The sequence below is a fragment of the Pseudorca crassidens genome, chromosome 2, assembly GCF_039906515.1.
Source record: "Pseudorca crassidens isolate mPseCra1 chromosome 2, mPseCra1.hap1, whole genome shotgun sequence".
Lineage (NCBI taxonomy): Eukaryota > Metazoa > Chordata > Mammalia > Artiodactyla > Delphinidae > Pseudorca > Pseudorca crassidens.
The window spans coordinates 81,187,602-81,208,377 of NC_090297.1; the positions used below are offsets into that span (position 1 = coordinate 81,187,602).

Below are 20,776 nucleotides of genomic sequence, written 5' to 3' on the forward strand. Positions count from 1 at the left end.
TCAATATATGCAAATCAATCAATGTGATAAACCTTATTAACAAACTGAAGGAGAAAAAACATATGATCATCTCAACAGATGCAGAAAAAGCTTTTGACAAAATTCAACACCTATTTATGATAAAAACCCTAAAGAAAGTAGGCTAGAAGGAACTTACCTCAACATAATAAAGGCCATAGATGACAAACCCACAGCCAACATCGTTCTCAATGGTGAAAAACTGAAAGTGTTTCCTCTAAGATCAGGAACAAGACAAGGTTGTCCACTTTCACCACTATTATTCAACATGGTGTTGGAAGTTTTAGCCACAGCAATCAGAGAAGAAAAAGAAATAAAAGGAATCCAAATTGGAAAAGAAGAAGTAAAGCTGTCACGGTTTGCAGATGACATGATACTATACATAGAGAATCCTAAAGATGCTACCAGAAAACTACTAGAGCTAATGAATTAATTTGGTAAAATAACAGGATACAAAATTAATGCACAGAAATCTCTGACATTCCTATACACTAATGATGAAAAATCTAAAAGAGAAATTAAGGAAACATTCCCATTTACCACTGCAACAAAAAGAATAAAATATCTAGGAATAAACCTACTTAAGGAGACAAAAGACCTGTACGCAGAAAACTATAAATACACTGATGAAAGATATTAAAGATGATACAAACAGATAGAGAGATATACCATGTTCTTGGATTGGAAGAATCAACACTGTGAAAATAACTATACTACCCAAAGCAATCTACAGATTCAATGCAATCCCTATCAAACTACCACCAGCATTTTTCACAGAACTAGAACAAAAAAAATTCGTAATTTGTATGGAAACATAAAAGACACTGAGCAGCCAAAGCAATCTTGAGAAAGAAAAATGGAGCTGGAGGAATCAGGCTCCTGGACTTCAGACTATACTACAAAGCTACGGTAATCAAGTAATCAAGTAATCAAGACAGTATGGTACTGGCACAAAAACAGAAATACAGATCAATGGAACAGAATAGAAAGTGCAGAGATAAATCCACGCACATATGGTCACCTTATTTTTGATAAAGGAGGCAAAAATATACAATGGAGAAAAGACAGCCTCTTCAATAAGTGGTGCTGGGAAAACTGGACAGCTACACGTAAAGGAATGAAATTAGAACACTCCCTAACACCATACACAAAAATAAACTCAAAATAGATTAAAGACCTAAATGTAAGGCCAAACACTATAAAACTCTTAGAGAAAAACATAGGTAGAACCCTCTATGACATAAGTCACAGCAAGATCCTCTTTGACCCCCCTCCTAGAGAAATGGAAATAAAAACAAAAATAAACCAATGGAACTTAATGAAACTTAAAAGCTTTTGCACAGCAAAGGAAACCATAAACAAGACAAAAAGAAAACGTTCAGAATGGGAGAAAATATTTGCAAATGAAGCAACTGACAAAGGATTAATCTCCAAACTTTACAAGCAGCTCATGCAGCTGAATAACAAAAAAACAAACAACCCAAACCAAAAATGGGCAGAAGACTTAAATAGACATTTCTCCCAAGAAGATATACAGATTGCCAACAAACACATGAAAGGATGCTCAACATCACTAATCATTAGAGAAATGCAAATCAAACCCACAATGAGGTATCAACTCACACCAGTCAGAATGGCCATCATCAAAAAATCTACAAACAATAAATGCTGGAGAGGGTGTGGAGAAAAGGGAACCCTCTTGCACTGCTGGTGGGAATGTAAATTGATACAGCCACTATGGAGAAAAGTATGGAGGTTCCTTAAAAACTAAAAACAGAACTACCATACGACCCAGCAATCTCACTACTGGGCGTATACCCTAAGAAAACCATAATTCAAAAAGAGTCATGTACCACAATGTTCATTGCAGCTCTATTTACAATAGCCAGGACATGGAAGACTGTCATACAGAGTGAAGTAAGTCAGAAAGAGAAAAACAAACACTGTATGCTAACACATATATATGGAATCTAAAAAAAAAAAAAAAAAAAAAGGCTCTGAAGAACCTAGGAGCAGGACAGGAATAAAGACACAGATGTAGAGAATGGACTTGAGGCCACGGAAAGGGGCAAGGGTAAGCTGGGATGAAGTGAGAGAGTGGCATGGACATACATACACTACCAAATGTAAAATAGATAGCTAGTGGGAAGCAGCCACATAGCACAGGGAGATCAGCTCAGTGCTTTGTGACCACCTAGAGGGGTGGGATAGGGGGAGTTGGAGGGAGATGCAAGAGGGAGGAGATATGGGGATATATGTATAGGTACAGCTGATTCACTTTGTTATAAAGCAGAAACTAACACACTATTGTAAATCAATTATATTCCAATAAAGATGTTTTTTAAAATTTATTTATTTAACGAAGTCATTACTGAGGCTCAGTCTTGGAACCCAGACACCATGCTGTTGAGAAGCCTAAACTAGCCCACACAAAGACCATATGTAGTTATTCTGGCTAACAGCCCCGCCGAGGTCCCATCATCAACCACCAGACATGAGTGTGGATACATGATCAAATAATTCAAGGCCCTAGATGAAGGGTCGTCCCAGCTTCTCAGCTTCACAAGCATTATGAAGCAGAGACAAGCCCTCTCCATAAGGCTCTGTCCAAATTCCTGACCCAAAGAATCTACAGACATACTAAGATGACTGTTTCTAAGCCACTAATTTTATGGGGGCTTGTTACACAGCTATAACTCACAAAATAAAATTAAAATATTTAATAATGCTTAAAATAAAGCCAGGAAGTTGCAGTATAGTATATTATTAAAGACTTCTTACTGCACTTGTTTTTGTTTTTGAGAGAATGGAGGACGCACATAATTGAGAAAAATCATCTTTTTACATGGCTGTAGTATGCTGTGAGTAGGTACAAGGACAGTATACTAGGAAAATATAAGTAAATAGTAGAACCAGAAAATTATATTAATGCTCCAAAGGCCTGAGAGAACAGCATTTAATTAAGTTAGAAAAATGTATCATTGATTTGCACCTCATAGTCAAATGCACTGAAATCATGTCATTACTTTTTCACTGCTATTAAAATGGCATTTTGATTAGTATGTTAAAGCAATGCCAACAAATAAGATATTCAAGGAAGCCTTCTGTTTAACAAGTAGGCTATTCTCTTGAAATAGGAATCTTGTTTTTTTGAGTAATATAGGATATAATTAGTTTGAAGATTTAATTGTAAATATTTATATTTTAACTAAAACAAGTGACTAAAATAGAAGAGAAATCTTTCAGTAAAAATATCCAAAAGAGGGCTTCCCTGGTGGCGCAGTGGTTGAGAGTCCGCCTGCCAATGCAGGGGACACGGGTTCGTGCCCCAGTTCAGGAAGATCCCACATGCCGCAGAGCGGCTGGGCCCGTGAGCCATGGCCGCTGAGCCTGTGCGTCCGGAGCCTGTGCTCCGCAACGGGAGAGGCCACAACAGTGAGAGGCCCGCGTACCACAAAAAAAAAAAAAATCCAAAAGAGCTTAGTTCAATGGCATCAGCAGATTTATTTATTTATTCATTCATTCATTCAGTTAGCTGCACCGGGTCTCAGTTGCAGCGCACAGGATCTTCATTGGCGTGTGCGCGATCTTTGTTGCGGCATGCGGGATCTTTTTACTTGCGCCATGTGAACTCTTGGCTGCAGCATGCAGAATCGAGTTCCCTGACCAGGGATCATACCCAGACCCCTACATTGGGAGCACAGAGTCTTAGCCACTAGACCACCAGGAAGTCCAGGCATAAGCAATTTCAATTAAATTTACATTTAAAAAAATAGGTCGCAGGCAGTGAGAGGCCCGCACACTGCGATGAAGAGTGGCCCCCGCTCGCCACAACTAGAGAAAGCCCTCGCACAGAAACGAAGACCCAACACAGCCAAAACTAAAATAAATTAATTAATTAAAAAAAAATAGGTCGCAGCTAAAAAAGGAATGAAGTACTAATACAGTCTATAACATAAATTAATGTTGAAAACATTATGCTAAGTAAAAGAAGCCAGTCACAAAATACCACATATAATGACTCCATTTATATGAGATGTCTAGGCATTACCTATAGACAGAAAGTTGATTAATGATTGCACAGTGCTGAGGAGGATGCAGGGACAGGGAGTGATAGCTAAAGGGCACAAGGTTTCTTTTTGAGGTGATGAAAATGTTTCAAAATTGACTATGACAATGGTTGCACATACCTGTGAATACACTAAAAGCCATTGAATTGTACACTTTAAATGGGTGAATTGTATAGTATGTGAATTACATATGAAGAAAGTTGTTTTAAAAATTCAGGTCAGGGAATTCCCTGGTGCTGGAATTCCAGTGGTTAGGACTCTGTGTGCTCACTGCCAAGGGCCCAGGTTCAATCCCTGGTTCGGGAACTAAGATCCCACAAGCCATGCAGCACAGCCACAAAAAAAAAATTCAGGTCAGTACTATTAATACTGGATATATTTTATTCCATACTTGATGTATTTTCAATAAAAATTAGTATTATATTGTATATACAACAACAAAATTTAGGTCAGACAAATTTCTCCATAAAATAAAAAAGACCAGATTATGATGCAGACAATGCTTGACAACCTTCCTCACCTCTAATCAAATCTCCTATCTTCCTATCTTCATGTCTTTCCCCAGCTTGCCTCACCATCTGGTTCTTTAGACATTCCCAAGCAAATGGCCTCACCTTGATGAAGCAGAAGTGGTCTAATATTATGTTCCTCATTTACTTCTCTACTCACCTCAAAACATCTTTGTCTCTTACTTCAGAACAAGGTACCCCTTCTATCTGCCAATACACCATATCATTTCTAACATTTTCTTAAAATAAATTTATTTATTTATTTGTTTTTATTTTTGGCTGTGTTGGGTCTTCGTTGCTATGTGCGGGCTTTCTCTAGTTGCAGCAAGCAGGGGCTACTTTTCGTTGCATTGCGCAGGCTTCTCATTGTCGTGGCTTCTCTTGTTGCAGAGCACGGGCTCTAGGCACACAGGCTTCAGTGGTTGTGGCAGGTGAGCTCAGTAGTTGTGGCTCACAGGCTCTAGAGCGCAGGCTCAGTAGGTGTGGTGCACGGGCTTAGTTGCTCTGTGGCATGTGGGATCCTCCTGGGCCAGATCAAACTCGTGTCTCCTGCACTGGCAGGCATATTCTTAACCACCGCGCCACCAGGGAAGCCCGATCATTTCCAACTTTTTAAAAGGCAACCATTCTATAATGTGAACAATGAAGCCTGAGCAGTCATAAGTTCTCAGTAAGGTTTTTCTCAGTTTCATCTGCTACTTGACTTCCCCCAAAATAGAGACTGTGTCTTGAATATCTCTATATCCCTAGTACCAAAGACTGTGTCTATCATAAAGAAGATATTCAAGAAATGTCTGTGCAGTAAAGAGTAAGTTATATATATATAATAAATGGGAGAGTAATAACTAGTACATATAATGACTATTCATTTTAATTAGCTAAATCATGCTGACATCAGACAGCTACTAGGGGAAAACTCCCTCCCTATTTAGAGCACATGAAAGCATTAAGAAATAAAGTAGTTTGCTAATCACTCAAATTATCATTAAAATGCATATCCAAACTTATCATATGCCATATACCTCCTGCTAAAACTGGGCCCACAGCCTCAAATTTCCAAATACCCATACCAATTCAGGTTCACATAACTGCTCTTGAAGTCTCTTTACTTAAAATGCTCAATCAAGGGGACTTCCCTGGTGGCACAGTGGTTAAGAATCAGCCTGCCAATGCAGGGAACACGGGTTTGAGCCCTGGTCCGGGAAGATGTCACATGCCGCGGAGCAACTAAGCCCGGGCACCACAGCTACTGAGCCTGCGCTCTAGAGCCCGCAAGCCACAACTACTGAGCCCACGTGCCACAACTACTGAAGCCCACGTGCCTAGAGCCCGTGCTCTGCAACAAGAGAAGCCACCACAACAAGAAGCCCGCGCACCGCAACGATGAGTAGCCCCTGCTCGCCGCAAGTAGAGAAAGCCCACACTCAGCAATGAAGACCCAATGCAGCCACAAGCAAATAAATAAAAATAATTTTTTTAAAAAAATGCTCAGTCAAGCCACCAAAGTCGACCCAGATGGAAATAAGTTCACAGCACCGCAACGAAGAGTAGCCCCGGCTCAAAAACAGAATCAACACCAAAACAACCACATCTTATGAGCATGCTGAAAAATAACACCATCACCGTATCATCCCCTACACCTCTCTTACTAAGGCATAAGTTTGGACATTTTAGGGTCACAAATCCCTTTGAGAACTTCATGCTCATATAGACAAAATTTTGCAAATAGCTTTAAGGTTCACGTAATCCACAGATGCAGTAATAAGAATACCGGGTCTTCCTTCAGCTAATGTCTACTTCATCACTGTTTTTTCCCCTTACTTAAAATTTTTTACCAGTTATATGAGGCCTATGACCAAAAAGAAACTTTTAAATAATTTATCTATTGACCTCTATGAAAAAAGGACATTTTAGTTCTCTTCCACATCACCCATACCATCCATTCCTTGCCCACCATAACACACATACACTCCTTACATCTCACCATCCCTATATAATTAAAACATACTTTCGGTTGGATCAAGATTCTGTGTATACATTACCATGACTATGTAACTTAAGTCACAGCTATTCTATGAAGTGTGCTGTGATTAGTTTTACTTTCTTAGCCCAACTTTTTACATTCCCTTGAGTTAACAAATGCTTTAATTTTATTTAGCTTCATATGTACATATTATTAATTCATGCCTAATTTGTTCCCCAATTCATCCAATTTTATAAGCCTCCACAACACATTTATCACGTGTTATCAATTTTTGAACATGTCCATTCTGAAACCTGACCTGCTCCATTCTGGACTGTTCGCTCTCACACCTGGTATACAATTGTCCTCCAGGGACTTCCCTTCAGTGTGATCCACCTTGCACTTGGCTTGGATAATCTGTTTCCTAAATCCTGTCTTCCTTTTTCTTGGTATATACTCTCATTTTGGTGGGTTAACGCCTTCAAAAGCTTCCTGAGAGGGATTGAGCGAGAGGTAAATTTGAGACACTGCATACATGAAAAAAATATATTCTACTCTCACACTTCAAAATCTGGCTGCACTGCAAACTACATTAGAAATAATTTTTCGAGATTTTTGAAGATATTGCCCTCAGTTGCCTTTTACCTTTCACTATTCTTATTGAAGAGTCTGTAATCACTCTAATTTTATTAATAACCCATTTTCCCTTCATCTCTGGGAACTTCTCCAACTCTTCTTTGGCTCCTTAGTTGTAAAAGTTTGCAATGAAATGCCTTGACACAAATCTTTTTTCCATCCATTGTGCTTAGCACTATGATGGGTCCTTTCAATTTTTTTTTAAAGATTTATTTTTTTAATCTATTTATTTATTTTTGTCTGCGTCGGGTCTTAGTTGCGGCACGCGGGATCTTTGTTGAGGCATGCGGGATCTTCATTGTGGTGCGTGGGCTTCTCTCTAGTTGTGGTGTGAGGGTTTTCTCTTCTCTAGTTGTGACGCACAGGCTCCAGAGCATGTGGGCTCTGTAGTTTGCGGCTTGTGGGCTCTATTGAGGCGTGCAAGCTCAGTAGTTGTGGCACGCAGGCTTAGTTGCCCTGCAGCATGTAGAATCTTAGTTCCCTGAGCAGGGATCGAACCCGCGTCCCCTGCATTGCAAGGCGGATTCTTTACCACTGGACCACCAGGGAAGTCCCAGATGGGCCCTTTTAATTTAGAAATTCATATCCTTCGTTCTGGGAAGTTTTCCTAATTTGTTTCTTTGACAATATCTTTCTTAAACTCTTATTATTCAGTTATTGTACTTCTTGGGCTGGCTTTCTAATTTTACCTTTCCTCCCAATTTAATCACTACTTTTTACAAACCCTCATATTGTTGCAAAGCAGGACGGCTTAGAGATTGGGCACCTGGGTTTTGAAGTTAAAGGCCTGAGTTCAACACCAGCTCCTCTACTTAATACTGACATAAGCCTCAGCTTCTTATCTATAAATAGGGATAATAGTAATAAATAAAATGTAAACAAAGCACTTGGCATATACCTAGCACTCAATAAATGCAGCTATTTTCATACTAATAATCTTTCTTTTTTCTTCTCTCTCTTCCCATAGCTTTTATGACGGCATGTCCTTGGGTTTTTCCTTCTACTTCTCAGGTATCTTTTTTCCTGGATCCTTTTTATGCTTTATCCGATGTTGTCCTCTACAAATCCATCTTTGGCCACTTCTCTTTTTACTCTATGCTAGATCAAATACAAACTCTGTACCCAGGTGTTGCTGTGTGACCTTGGGCAATTTGTTTCACCACTTGATGCCTCAAACCCTCATCTGAAAAACTGGGTTAATAAGCATATCTCCTATGGTTTTCGTTATGTTTTTATAGACTTAGAAGGCTACCTCGCATAGTAGGCACTCGAAGTTTTGCCACTATTACTACATTAGTGCTACCTCTACTGCCTCTGCTGCTGCTGCTACCACTGCTATTACTGCTATTTAAAAGGCTCGTGATGGCCTCCCCACCTATATCCTAAGCTTTTACAGAGGTTTAAACTAATACCTATATTGAAATTATACTTAAATCTTGCTCGTTTCCTTTCCCCATCTCTAAGAGTTTAAAAAGTAAGAATTATCATTCTTCTCCAGATCTCTGCTGCTATTCATGGGCTTATAATCAATATGTTACAAACTACGTTAGTTAACCTTTATTTTCTTAAATACAAATACATAGCTGTGAAATTACTGAAGAACAAAATCAAATTAAATTTTCTTTTTGACAAGAATTCTTCCTTTGGAAGTAATTTCTTAAAGAATTTTATTCTTAAGTTAGCAAAAGTGATACCTGTATACTGACTAGAATACTGAGTTGTATTCTGATAATCTCGGCACATTTAAGGACCAATTTCTTCCGCTTCTCTACATATAACACTGGTACAGCCCTTTACAAGATATTTTCACATATTTGATCTTACAACAGATCTGAGAAGAAGGTATTCCAGTATTACTCCTTTGACAAGTAATTATTTAGAACCTACTCTGAAAAAGCACTTTACTGGTTGATGAATATACATGAATATGTAGTCATAAACAAAAGAGACATGTTCTTTACCCTGATGGAACTAGTTAAGAAGTCAGACAAATAGTGAACAAACAAATGCAGGGAAGGATATATGGCATGAGAGCAACAAACTAGAACTTAATTTGATAGGGCATTTAAAGACTGCCTTTCTTAGGAGGCAATATTTAAGTTAAGATCTTCTAGATGAGCAAGAAGCAGCCAGCTACACAGCGGGCTAGGCAAAGAAAGCAACGACATGTACAAAGGCCCTGAGTAATTTAAAAACTCAGTGGGTTAGATAAGGGATATCTATCAACAGAAATATCAACAGAAATATAAGGTGAGCCAAATGCAAGCCACATTAGTTATTTAAAATTTTCTAGTAGCTACACTTTAAAAAGTAAAAGCAAGTGAAATTATATCTTTTATTTAACCCAAATATATCTAAAACATTATTTCAACAGAAAATGAACATTTAATGAAATATTTTACATTCTTTCTTTAATACTAAGTCTGAAATTCAGTGTGTACTTTATATAGCACATCTCAATTCAGACTAGTCACAGTTCAAGTGCTCAACAGTTACACATGGCTAGTGGCCTCCATACTGAATAGCACAGGTTAGAACTAAGAGGAGATCATTATGGCTAATGCATAGTAGTTTAACGGGAAGTGCAGAAAGATGAAATTAGAAAAGTCAACCAGGGCCCAGTCGGTAAGGATCTTATAAGAAAGGAATTTGGACTCTATCTGGAGTATGACTGAGAGTCACTTAAGATTTTAAACATGTGAAGAATAATATGGTCTTTTCTATTTTATAAAAAAGTACTCTCCTGGGACTTCCCTGGCGGTCAAGTGGTTAACACTCCACGCACCCAATGCAGGGGGCACAGGTTCTATCCCTGGTCAGGGAACTAAGATCCCTCATGCCACACAGCATGGACGGAAAAAAAAAAAAAAAGTATTCTCCTATGTAAACAAATTATAGAGAAGCAAGAGCAGAAGTAGGGAGACTAGGCAGGAAACTGTTACAGAAATCTAGGTAAGAATTAAGATTTAAGTTATTATGGGATAGCAGAGACAAAGAAAATAGATGTATGCAAAATAATTTTGTGGAGGTGGAAACAAAATGACTTCCTGATGAAGTGGATAGAGAGAATGAGGGCGAAAGAAGAATCAAGAGTACATTCTATCCTGACTTGAGCAATTGATTGTACCATTTACTGAAACCAGAGAAATTGGCATTTTGTTGTTATTTGGCAGGGGGTGCTAGAGTTCATGAAAATGAAATCAAGAATTTTTCCAAATAAGAAGATAAGTTCAGAGAGGCTCACACTTACAAATAAATACTAAAAGTGAAACTCAAACCCAGATGTCCTAAAATTAGGTATATTACCCTCTGTGGTAATATACTGTGTCTCCAAAATCTATAAATAAAAATACTCCATTAGGATGTAGCTAAGAACTGCCTCCTGTGACACCATCAGCAAAATCCTCAACTGAAAGGCCCCTTTGGGTCTTTTATAATTCTTTCATATTTTGAAAAATGAAAAGAAAAAATTTACCTTCAGTTAATACGCCCAGAAGGAGTCTGAAATCAAAATCTTCTACAGAAAACATTTTCTCCTAACCCAAGCCCCAGAGAACAATAACAAAATAGAAGACAAATGCCAAGACTTCAAAATCAGTGCCAAACTCCTACAGCCAAAGTAACAGTAGTTCAGAAGCTTACTGTGACTACTCTTCAGAAGAAACAGGGTGTTCTATACAAGTTAACAATGACTCAAAAACCTGGCTATCTCAGCTTCAGGAATTTAATATTCCTTCTAACTTCTTTACCTCCACAAAAACCCTATCAATTTCACTCAACAAATATTTACTAAGCATAGGTATAGGGCTAGGCACTGAGGGGGAGAGGAATATGACATATGGGTCCTGTCTTGCCCTGTCCTCAAGTAGCACCATCCATGGAGTGTGAGGAGACAAACATGGAAACAACTATAACACAATGTGACAAAGGCCACAGAAAAGTATATATAAGATAACACAGAAACAAGTAAGAGGGGCAACTAATTCTGCAGCTTTGGGGAGAAGTAAAGAGTTCAAAGGTATTTTTGAATGGCTTTGGTCACACAGACAGAAGATCCTAGCTGATCTGTATTCCTCCCACTCCATTATTCCCATTCTTGTCATTCTCATCATTTACATTAGGGTACACTCTTGGTGTTGTACACTCTATGGGTTTGGACAAATGCATAAAGATAACGTTCGGTATCCACAGTGAATTGGTTCCAGGAACCCCGCATGGAAACCAAAATCCGTGGATGCTCAATTCCCTTATATAAAATGGCATACTATTTGGATATAACCTACACATATCCTCCCGTATACTTTACCATCTTTACATTATTTATAATACCTAATACAATGTAAATTCTATGTAAACAGTTGCTGAGCTGAGGCAAATTCGAGTTTTGCTTTTTGGAACTTCCTGGAATTTTTTTCGAATATTTTTGATCTGTAGTTGGCCAAATCCATGAATGAGAAATCCAAGGATAAAGAAGTCCAACTGTATTATACAGAGTGGTTGCACTGCCCTAAAAGTCCTCTGTGCTCTGCCTCTTCATCTCATCCCTCCTCCCAATGCCTGGCAACCTCTGATCCTTTTACTGTCTCCATAGTTTTGCCTTTTCTAGAATGTCATATAGTTGGACTCCTACTGTGTGTAGCCTTTTCAGACTGGCTTCTTTTACTCAGTAATAGGTATTTAAGTTTCCTCCATGTCTTTGCATGGCTTGATAGCTCATTTCTTTTTAATGCTGAATAATATTCCATTGTCTGGATGTACCACAGTTTACTTATCCATTCACCTACTAAGGGTATCTTGGTTCTTTGCAAGTTTTAGCAATTATGAATAAAGGTGCTATAAACATCTGCGTGCAGGTTTTGTGTGGACATTTTTCAACTTTTCAAATCCTTTGGGTAAACACTAAGGAGCATAACTTCTGGATTGTGTGGTAAGAGAATGTTTAAGTTTTGTAAAAACTGGACAAACTGTATTCCAAAGTGGCTGTACCATTTTGCATTCCCACAATTAATGAATGAGAGTTCCTGTTGCTCCATATCCTTGACAGCATTTGATGTTGTCAGTGTTCTAGATTTTTGGCTAGTCCAATAGGAATATGGTAATATTTTATAGCTGTTTTAATTTGCATTTCCCAGATGACATATGATGTGGAGCATCTTTTCATATGTGTTTTTTTTTTCATATGCTTTTTGCCATCTGTACATATGGTGAGGTGTCTGATAAGGTCTTTGGTCCTTTTTTTAATCGTGTTGTATTCTTATTGTTGAGTTTTAAGAATCCTCTGAATATTTGGGGTAACAGTCCATTAGTGATAGGGATAAAGTAGGATAATTAAATAGCTCATTTAAAAATCCTGCTAGGCGGGGCTTCCCTGGTGGCGCAGTGGTTGAGAATCTGCCTGCCAGTGCAGGGTACACGGGTTCGAGCCCTGGTCGGGGAAGATCCCACATGCCACAGAGCAACTAAGCCCGTGGGCCACAACTGCTGAGCCTGTGCTCTAGAGCCCACGTGCCACAACTAATGAAGCCTGCACATCTAGAGCCTGTGCTCCAGAACAAGAGAAGCCACCGCAATGAGAAGCCCACGCACCTCAACGAAGAGTAGCCCCCACTCGCCGCAACTAGAGAAAGCCTGCGCACAGCAACGAAGAGCCAACAACGAAGACCCAGTGCATCCAAAAATAAATAAATAAATAAATTTTTAAAAATAAAAATCCCACTAGGGGATTAAAGACAGGGAATTTTAAGGGAGTTTTGGGAGACTCATGTAAGCTAATGACCACTCAAGAATCCAGTAACCTAGCAACAATCTACACTACCTTGAAAGAAGACCAGGCACATTCAAGCCACAAATCCTGATGGTTAAAACAAAACACAATAGATAAGGGGTCTAAATCTCGTTACATGAAGTCAGAGTTAATGGTCCTTGAAGAGTAGCATCTCTGCATGTAGCCAGGACAAGAATATAGGTGAAAGGGGACATTATAATGAAACCTGAGATGAATTACCATATTTTAGTATATGTTACTACCCTTCTGCTAATATACATATGATTTAAATAGCGCCATGACTGTGTTGGTTAGACCATATAGGGTCAAAGGAGGAACTAATGATATAAGCCTTGATGTAATTCCTTACCCAAGAATAAGGAAGAAGGTGGTCTTCTCCCCTCCCCACTTTTTCTTTGACTATAAAAACGTAGGCCTCTTTGTTCTCCAGACTGCACTCCCTTGCTTGCAAAAGCGTCCTGTGCTAATAAACTCACTCTACTATCACTTTGCCTCTCGCCAAATTCTCTCTGCATAGAGACAAAAGAACCTGAGCTTCAGAAAGTCCTGACACCAGGTGAGCAGTTTTAATTAAAAGACAGTGGGTTCGAGTGCCAGCCCATGGGTTCAAGTTCCAATTTGAGTTTTGGCTAGGTTTGAGTCCCATCTGAGTAGGAGTGTGGTTTCACTATCGGATATGTCTTTAGAAAATATTTTCTCCCAGTCTGTGTCTTGCCTTTTCATTCTCTTTACAGTGTCTTTCACAAGCAGAAATTTTTAATTTTAATGAAATTCAGGTATGAATTCTTTTTTTCATGGATTGTGCCTTTGGTGTTGCATCTAAAAAGTCACCAAACCCAAGGTCACCTACTTGGGTGACCTATTTTCTACCATATTATCCTCTAGGAGTTTTATAGTTTTGCCTTTTACATTTAAGTCTGTGATCCGTTTCGAATTAATTTTTGTGAAGGATGTAAGGTCTGTACCTAAGTCTTTTTTATTTGTTTATTTATTTTTTGCATGTGGATGCCTAGGTGCTCCAACACCTTTTGTTGAAATGACTATCTTTTCCCATTGTATTGCCTTTGTTCCCTTGTCAAAAATCGTTGACTATTGACTATATTTATGTGTGACTACTTCTGGGCTCTCTATTTCATTCCATTGAGCTATATATCTATTCTTTAATCAATATCATACTTTTTTTTAATTGAAGTATAAATGATTTACAATGTTGTGTTAATTTCTCCTATACAGCAAAATGATTCAATCATACATACAGATATACACTCTTTTTCATATTCTTTTCCATTATGGTTTATCACAGGATATTGAATATAGTTTCCTGGGCTATACAGTAGGACCTTGTTGTTTATCCATCATACTGTCTTTTTTTTCTCCCCCCAGTCATCATTTAGAGTTTGTCTGTATGACCTCATCACCTCCTTCCTTTCTCCCTTTAGAAAAAACAAATTTTTAAAATTTTTATTGGAGTATAGTTGATTTATAATATGTGTCAGTTTCTGCTGTAGAGCAAAGTGAATCAGTTATACACATACATATATCCACTCTTTTTTAGATTCTTTACCCATATAAGGTCACTACAGAGTACTGAGTAGAGTTCCCTGTGCTATACGGTAGGTCCTTATTAGTTATCTATTTTATATATAGTAGAGTGTATATGTCAATCCCAATCTCCCAATTTATCCCTCCCCCCTCCACCATACTGTCTTGATTACTGTAGCTTTATAGTATATCTTGAAGTTGAGTAGTGTTAGTCTTCCAGCTTTCTTCTTCTCCTTCAGCAGTGTTGACTATTCTGGATCTTTTGCCTCTCCCTATAAATTTTAGAATCAGTCTGTCAATATCAACAAGATAATTTGCTGGGATTTTGATTGGGATTGCACTGAATCTACAGATCAAGTTGGGAAGAGCTGACCTTCTTAAAATACTGAGTTTGGTAGAATTCACCAGTGAACCTGTCTGGGCCTAGTGCTTTCTGTTCTGGAAAGTTATTAATTATCGATTCAATTTCTTTAATAGAAATTGTCTATTCTTGGGACTTCCATGGCAGTCCAGTGGTTAAGACTCCATGCTTCCACTGCAAGGGGCACGGGTTCAATCCCTGGTCAGAGAACTAAACTAAGATCCCGCATGCCGCGTGGCACGGCCAAAAAAGTAAAAAATGATAAATAATAATAAAAAAGAAATTGTCTATTCTTGTGTGAGTTTGGGCAGATCATGTCTTTTAAGAAATTGGGGACTTCCCTGGCGACACAGTGGTTAAGAATTCGCCTGCCAATGTAGGGGACACGGGTTCGAACCCTGGTCCAGGAAGATCCCACATGCCACAGAGCAACTAAGCCCGTGCGCCACAACTACTGAGCCTGCACTCTAGAGCCTGTGAGCCACAACTACTAAGCCTGCACACCACAACTACTGAAGCCCATGCACCCTAGAGCCTGCGCACCGCTACTGAGCCCACGCACCACAACTACTGAAACCTGCACTCTAGGGCCCACGTGCTGCAACTACTGAGCCTGCATGCTGCAACTACTGAAGCCCGCACACCTAGAGCCCGTGCTCAGCAACAGGAGAAGCCACCGCATTAAGAAGCTCACGCACCACAACAAAGAGTAGCCCCCGCTTGCCACAACTAGAGGAAGCCCACACGCAGCAACAAAGACCCGACGCAGCCAAAAAAACAATAAAGAAAAAAATTGGTTTTATGATCTAGAATGTAGAATGTAGTCTGTCTTGATGAATGTTCCATGTGACCTTCAGTAGACTATGCACTCTGTTGTTGGATGAAGTAGTATAAGATGTCCATTCTAGTTAGTTGATTTGATGGTGCTATTGAGTTCAATTGTGTCCTCACCGTCTGCTGAATGTGTCCATTTCTGATAGAGGGGTATTAAAGTCTCCAGCTGTGATAATGGATTCATCTACTTCTCCCTGCATTCTATCAGTTTCTGCCTCACATAGTCTGATACCCTGTTTTAGGTGCATACATATTAAGGATTGGTATGTCTTCTTAATGAACTGATCCCTCTATCATTATGTAATTCCCCTCGCTCTTTATCCCTGAAAATATTCCTTGGTCTGAAATCTGCTGTTTGAAATTAATATAGCTATTCCTGCTTTAATTAGTGTTAGCAATGTTGTACCTTTTATATATTTCTCCATCCATTTACTTTTTTTTTTTTTTTTTTTTTTGGCGTTGGGTCTTCGTTGCCAGGCGCGGGCTTTCTCTAGTTGCAGTGAGTGGGGACTACTCTTCGTTGTGGTGCACGGGCTTCTCATTGCGGTGGCTTCTCTTGTTGCGGAGCACGGGCTCTAGGTGCGCAGGCTTCAGTAGCTGTGGCTCACGGGTTCTAGAGTGCAGGCTCAGTAGTTGTGGTGCACAGACTTAGTTGCTCCACAGCATGTGGGATCTTCCCGGACCAGGGCTCGAACCTGTGTCCCGTGCATTGGCAGGCAGATTCTTAACCACTGTGCCACCAGGGAAGCCCACTCCATCCATTTCCTTTTAATCTATGTTTTTTTAATTGAGGTATAGTTGATTTACAATATTATATGAGTTCCAGGTATACAACAGTGATTCACAATTTTTAAAGGTTATACTCCACTTAGTTATTATAAAATATTGGCTGTAGTCATCCACTGTGCTGTATAATATATGCCTGTAGCTTATTTACTGTACACATAGTAGTCTGTACCTCTTAATCCCCTATCTATATGTGTCTTTATATTTTAAGGGGATTTCCTGTAGACAACATAGTTGAATCTTGTTTTTTGATCCACTCTACCAGTCTTTGTCTTTTAATTTGTGCATTTAGACCACTGATGTTCAAAGTGACTACTGACATAGTTGGACTAACATCTACCAAATTTGTTACTGTTACCTATTTGTTGCCCTTCCTTGTTCTTTGTTCCTATTTTTGTCTTCCACTCTTTTTCTGCCTTCCATGGTTTTAAGAGATTTTACATGATTCTATTTTCTCTCCTTTCTTATATATTGGTTATACTTTTTCTTTTTTTTACACTTTTCCTAGTGGTTGCCTTAGAGTCTGCAATATACAATTACAGGTAATCCAATTCCACTTTCAAATAACACTACACCACTTCATGGGTAGTGTAAGTACCTTATAGTAACAAAATAATCATATATCCTCCCCCCTGTGCCCTTGTTTCACTGGTGTTATTCATTGAACTTATGCATAGCACACATATATACATAAGTATACATAATGAAATCACAGTTGACATTACTATCTTGAACAAACTTATCTATTAGATCAATGAGAACAAAAACACTAAAGTTCTTATTTTACCATCACTTATTCCTTTTTCCCATTTCCTTACTCTTCCTTACTTTATGTAAGGAAGTAAGGTATGAGTTTCTGACCTATATTACAACCCTTCTCTCTAAAGAATTTATTTTAACTTTTCTTGCAAGGCAGGTCTACTGGCAACAAATTCTCTTAATTTTTGTTTGACTGAGAAAGTCTTTATTTCTCCCTCACTTTTGAAGGATAATACTGCAAGGCACAGATTTCTAGGCTGGTGTTTTTTCCTCTTCTCAGCACTTTAAGTATTTCACTCTACTCTCTGCTTGCTCACATGGCTTCTGAGAAGTTGGGTGTAACTCTTATAATTGCTTCTCTATAGGTAAGGTGTTTTTCCCCTCTGGCTTCTTTCAGGATTTTTTTTTTAATCTTTGATTTTCTGTAGTTTGAAAATGGTGTGCTTAGGTGCAGTCTTTTGGGCACTTACTCTGCTTGGTTCTCTCTGAGCTTCCTGGATCTATGATTTGGTATCTGACATTAATTTGGGGCAATTCTCAGTCATTAATATTTCAACTATTTCTTCTGTTCTTTTCTTTCTTCTCCTTCGGGAATTCCCATTACTCATGTATTACACCTTTTGTAGTTGTCCCACAGTTTTTGGATATTCTGTTCTGTTTTTTCAGTCTTTTTTCCTCTTTGCCTTTCAGTTTTGGTGGTTTCTATCTAGCTATTCTTAAGCTCAGAGATTCTTTCCTGAGGCATATCCAGTCTACTAATAAGCCCAGCCAAAGTCATTCTTCATTTCTGTTACAACGTTTTTGATCTCTAGCATTTCTTTTTGGTTCTTTCTTAGAATTTCCACCCTCTGCTAACATTGCCCATCTGTTCTTGTCAGCTACCTATTTTATCCATTAGAGCCCTTAGCATCTTAATCATAATTGCTTTAAATTCTTCTTTTGGGGCTTCCCTGGTGGCACAGTGGTTGAGAGTCTGCCTGCCGATGCAAGGGACATGGGGTCGTGCCCCGGTCCAGGAAGATCCCACATGCCGCGGAGCGGCTGGGCCCGTGAGCCATGGCCACTGAGCTTGCGTGTCCGGAGCCTGTGCTCCGCAAGGGAAGAGGCCACAACAGTGAGAGGCCCGCATACCGCAAAAAATAAATAAATAAAATTCTTCTTTTGTCCGATAATTCCAACGTCCCTACCATATCTCTGTCTGGTTCTGATGCTTGCACTCTCTCTTCAAACTGTTTTTTGTCTTTGAGTATGTCTTGTAATTTTTTTTTGATAGTTATGATGTACTGTGTAAAGGAACTACTGTAAATAGGCCTTTAATAATGTGGTAGTAAGGTGTGGAGGGCAGGGAAGCATTTTATAGTCCTATGATTAGATCTTAGTCTTTCAGTGAGCCTGTATCTCTAAACTCTGAACTTTACATGTGCTTCTCAGTCATCGGCCTCTCCCATCACTCCACTCCCCTTCTGTGGCACAAAATGCCTATACTAGGCCAGAATTGCTTATTTCCCCCAGGTCAGTTAGGCTCTGATCAAACCCCAGCAGGTGAGGCTCTGGTTAAGTAGTTTCTCCTAAGGGCAGACCTTGTTAAGAACAGAATACTCTGGAGTATTTCAAAATACTTCCTTTTCCTTCCCGCAGCTGGACGCAAGAGGGGATTTTTCTCTGATATTCATTATGAGAACGTGGCCAAGTTCCTGGAGGCAAAATTCACAGAAGTGTGCGGGCACCCAATGACTGGGTCCCCCTGGAGTTTTTATTTCTGACTTGTCCACACTGAGCCTGCAGCAATTCATCAGTAGTTCAGGTTTCCCTTCCCTACCACTGGTTCCCACAGCGGTTTCAACTCACAGGTTTCTCTCCACTAAGTTGTAATTCTCTGTATCTGCCGACTGTCTTTCCAATTCAGGGGGCGGTGCTTTGTCCTGTGACCTCACCTCCCTGCTGAATCTAAGAACTGTTGTTTTTCAGTTTGTTCAGCTTTTTTACCTGTTGTTAACAGGAAGTGGCAACTTCCATGTTGGACTAGAAACTGGAAGTTGTAACTTTGTTTTAAAAAGATGGTTAGGAAGATAATAAGGCAGACCACATGCAGAAGGCTAATGCAGCAAAAAATGAAAAAAACTCAAATTATATATAAATTCTTATTAGAACAAAGATATAAGCAAGAAGAGAATAGAAAAAATACATTAAAATTAAAAACCAAGAAACTCAGTGTTATAGTAGTGAATTTGGGGATGGGAAGAATCCCTTCTTTTTCCAATTATCTCCAATTTGGTTATATTAAAAACTGTAAAATTAAGGAATGATACATACATGCAAAAAAAGTGAAAGATGATCAAGAAGAGATAAAGGATAAGAGAAAGAAAAGAATACTATATAGTGAGCCAAAGAAGATAAGTATTTTCTGACTTGATTTTGTTTTTATTTATTCATTCATTCATTCATTCATTTATTGGCTGCATTGGGTCTTCGCTGCTGCATGCAGGCTTTCTCTAGTTGTGGCAAGCAAGGGCTACTCTTCGTAGCAGTGCACGTGCTTCTCATTGCAGTGGCTTCTCTTGTGGCGGAGCACAGGCTCTAGGCGCGCAGGCTTCAGTAGTTGTGGTTCACGGGCTCTGGAGCGCAGGCTCAGTAGTTGTGGCGCACGGGCTTAGCTGCTCCACACCATGTGGGATCTTCCCAGACAACGGATCGAATCTGTGTCCCCTGCACTGGCAGGAGGATCCTTAACCACTGTGCCACCAGGGAAGTCCCCTGATTTTGTTCTTAAAATAAGTCTTATTTATGGATATTTTCCTTATAAGTGATCCATATTTATGGAAAAAAGGAAAGAAAAAAGAAAATCATGAAGAAAAATGAATCATCCAGAAACACCACTCAATCAGTGCTGGTCTTTTTTTTTCATAAACAATGGAGCATGAACAAGGGAAGCATGAATGAGCAAGACCTCAGCCTCACTTAGAAGTAAAACTGTGAACTAGCCACAAGCCTCTTGCAGGTTCCAAACAGCCTGTTTCCTAATTGGGGTAAAATATATAGAACATAAAAACATGCCATTGTAACAATTTTTAAGTGTACAATTCGTTGGAATTAATTACATTCACAGTGATGTACAACCATCACCACTGTCTATTTCCAAAACATTTTCATCACCCCAAACAGAAACTTTGTATCCATTCCTTTCTCCACAGCCTCAGGTAACCTCTAAACTACTTTCTGATTTTTATGAACTTACCTATTCTAGATTTATAAGTAGAATCATACATACAATATTTGTCTTTTTGTGTCATGGCTTATTTCATTCAGCATAATGTTTTCAATGTTCATCCACACTGCACCATGTATCAGAACTTCACTCCTTTTTAAGGCTAAATAAGATTCTATTATATACATATACTTCTCACATTCTTCAAGGTGCTAGAAACTCTGAGCCCATGAAAAACTTGGTATATTTAAGGCTGGAAGACAGAAAGGAAAAAAAGAAGGAAGGAAGAACTCTACTCATCTGATGTT

General features: G+C 39.0%; 1 protein-coding gene across 8 annotated transcripts in view; it reads right to left on the reverse strand.

The window, feature by feature from the left end:
* EVI5 (ecotropic viral integration site 5) overlaps positions 1-20,776 on the reverse strand; it is a 214,386-nt gene that overhangs the window by 176,844 nt on the left and 16,766 nt on the right. The window lies entirely within an intron of this gene.